Genomic DNA, 3,446 nt, shown 5'->3' with positions numbered 1-3,446 from the left:
GTCACGTTACATTTGTGGATATTTATGAATTGTGTACCTATATAATGTCATCCTCGATATCCAGGTTACGCTCACTTTGGCTCTGTGTGCTGTAGGCGTCTTTTGTGATAGATATTATGTTTATTTTATATGGAATAGGGGTCTCAACAAATTAAGACTTACTCTCAAACTGGTCTCACAAGAGTAGTGTATGCCTGTGATGAAGATGTATTTCGACGTAAGAAGCTTAAGGTTATTGACCTGAGCTTGTTGGTCACGGATTGAATGTGTTTGCCCCAAGTTAGGTCTTAACTGAAAGTGACACCAAGATATTTACTAGAATCTACATTTTCTAAAATCTGATTATGAAGTGTATAATTATAATTAATGATGTTTCTATTTTTTGGGGTACGTTAATGATATAACATTTACTGGTGTTAAAAGTCATTTGCCACTTTTCTTCCCATTTTTCTAAAGGCTTAAGGTCATTGTTCAACTTAACACAATCTTCTATCGAGTTTCTTTGTGTAATTAATAGACAGTCATCAGCATATAGTTTTATATTACACGAAACTGAGTCGACAATAATGATTGATGTACAGAGAGCCGAGGACTGTCCCCTGCGGGACCCCGGAGAGGACAGGACAGCTATCTGATTCTGTGCATTTAAACTGAGATATCCAAAGACATGTTTGTATGTTAATACAACAATACGTAAGTTTAGAGAGTAGCATTTAATCATGTCTAAAAGTGCAATATCTTTCTGTCTGTCTGTATTGAATAAAGCAAAAAGAAGAGACATCGCAACAATCTCTATCGAGATTTCCAATGATGGAAGATTACTATGAATTACTTTGAATATCGCGCCGATCAAAAATGCCGTACTGTATATAAGATTAAATGGACTACTGTTATACCATGTACGTTTATACAAATTTGTGAATTCCGTTGGACACGGCTGATACCCTGCCAAAGGCTTAGCCACCAATTAAAACCATATATACGGAATACACTTCATTGTCTGATGGATACATAGAAGATATTCATTTGGAAGAATTTCTCGGAATAGAATAATAAAACACGGGGAGTTCCACAAGGGTCTGTCATAGGTCCCAAAGTGTTTGTCATCCATATAGATTATCTACTCAATTTTTGGATTCGGAATCACATTTGTTTGCGAAAGACACAACAAAAAGTTTAAAATGACCACTACAGAATTGGAACAGGTCCTGTTTCAAGAAGATATCCGACGGATGAAACAATGGTGCTATACCTTAATGGGTTGTTGAAGCTCCACTCGGAAAGATGTGTGCATTTACACATAGGAAGGAATAGGCTGGAAACGAATTTTAACAAATGCAGATAAAAACATAGGAGTAATAACTGATGATATCTTGAACTAGGAAAACGTATTTGAAAACATCAACAAAGTGAAATCCGTGATGGAATTCGGTTCCGGGTTGTTTCGCCCAAAATCCCGTTCGCCCTAGGTTGTTTCGCCCTAAAACAAAAATATTAGAGCGAAATGTTGTATGGTATTTTCTTTCAATTTTAGTAGTTTTAAGTCTCCTTAGTCTTCCATATCATTAAAATCAATTTCATAGAAAAAAATGAGTTTGTCTAATTTTTAAGCGAGGGTGACAAACGGCGGCTGTGAAAAGCTGACTCCGCGCGCTCTCACATAAATGGAGAAAGTCATCAATAAGTTCAGTTGATAACTTGATACATTTGAATATTAATTATTATATTAGCATATTATTTTTTTTTATTTCTTTTTAGGGCGAAACAACCTAGGGAGAACAGGATTTAGGGCGAAACAACCCTTAGCGCGAATGGGATTTAGGGCGAAACAATCCGTTACCATGGAGTTATCAAGAGAACATTTCAAGAGGGCCATGGCCCTTGTCCTCCGTGTATCGATTTATATTAAAAGCTGTAAAATGTTAAATTCAAAAGCTAAATTGGAGTTATCTCCCCTGCACTGTTTAATTGGATTGTTATGACAGAATATATGTCATGTTTGCAATCTGATAAAGATCATGTTACATGGCTTCGTTAACTTCGTACTACGCCTGAACCATGTAAAAGATGATTTTAATCAGATTGGTAATGTTTGTAAATAAATTTGGAAAGGACTATAAATAGGCCAAGCCCTGATGTCCAATCCAATTGACATATATAAAGTCAATAAAATCTGTTGAAATGCAATCTGATTAAAATCATCTGTTACAGGGCTCCGCCTGAACGCGTAGTACGAAGTTAACGAAGCCATGTAACAGATGATTTTAATCAGATTGGTTGAAATGAAAATGAACAATCTGGGGTCCTGGGTTTGAATCCCATTCTAGCCTTAAGCTTGACTACCTTTTAAATCTTGGACCACTGTTGATTATATTTTGTTAATTCCACCTTAATTATTTTTCAAAAAAATCCTGTAACGCATGGTTTACTGAATTAATTTATGAAAGCTGTAGTCAGGCCGGAAAAGCAATGTTCAATGTGTTTTTACAGTTTTTGGCAGTGGTATTAATCCTTAAATTAATTTGAAAACGGAAATGAAAAATTATCCATGACTATTCCTGAGATAGAACAAGAAAGATAGACTACAAATTGAAGAGAGTGACAGGGAAAAAAGTAATAAGGAAAGATAGATAAGGAGGAAAAAAAAGATTAGATGATAATCATTGAGAACCTGGTAAGAAAATAAAATTTTAGGACAGATTTGAACACTTTCCCCAATTTCGTCCATTCATAATAAATTATGCACACGTGACGTAGTGACTACATCTTTTTTCATCCGAGATGCTGAACTCCCCTTTTCTCTTTTTCTTAAAGGGACAATTTAGTGAAGTAAGTTTTTTTTGTAACCTTGTTACAAAACTCTTCATGATTATATAGTTTGATACTCCCTATGAACAACTGATGTCGAGAAATTGACAAGAGACAATGTTTTCTTGCCGTTTTTAATCCATAATTGAGAAATCCTAAACTGTACACACAGCCGTACGTTTTAGTGGCAGCTGTCGGTGAATACCAGCCGGGGGGAGAAGGTAACTTCTCGCTTTATTCACCTAGCCTTTCTGGAATACAAGTACATGCATTTATCCTGAATCAAAAGCATCTTCCAACATCACCTTAATCTGAAACATCGTTATTAATATCGTACTTTCTGCTGTTTGAAATTCTCCCTACGGCCCCTTATATATGTTCAGAGGTCGATATATAAATGAAATCCAAAGAAAGGGGTTAGTATAACATTTATGTATATTCCATGTATACATAGGGCCGATTTTAACTTGGGCCGATTTCACTTGGGTAAATTGAGGCCGATTTTACCATAAATCATATATTTTCAGTTTCGACTTGATTTTCAGGTTATCAAAAAAACTTACTTCACTAAATTGTCCCTTTAAGAATTCCTTTTAAAGATTCCCTCAATTCATTGCCAAACCTCTTTATATTGTCAA

This window comes from Mizuhopecten yessoensis, unplaced genomic scaffold (assembly GCF_002113885.1).
Source record: "Mizuhopecten yessoensis strain PY_sf001 unplaced genomic scaffold, ASM211388v2 scaffold10831, whole genome shotgun sequence".
NCBI lineage: Eukaryota > Metazoa > Mollusca > Bivalvia > Pectinida > Pectinidae > Mizuhopecten > Mizuhopecten yessoensis.
This window is presented reverse-complemented; position numbering follows the sequence as displayed.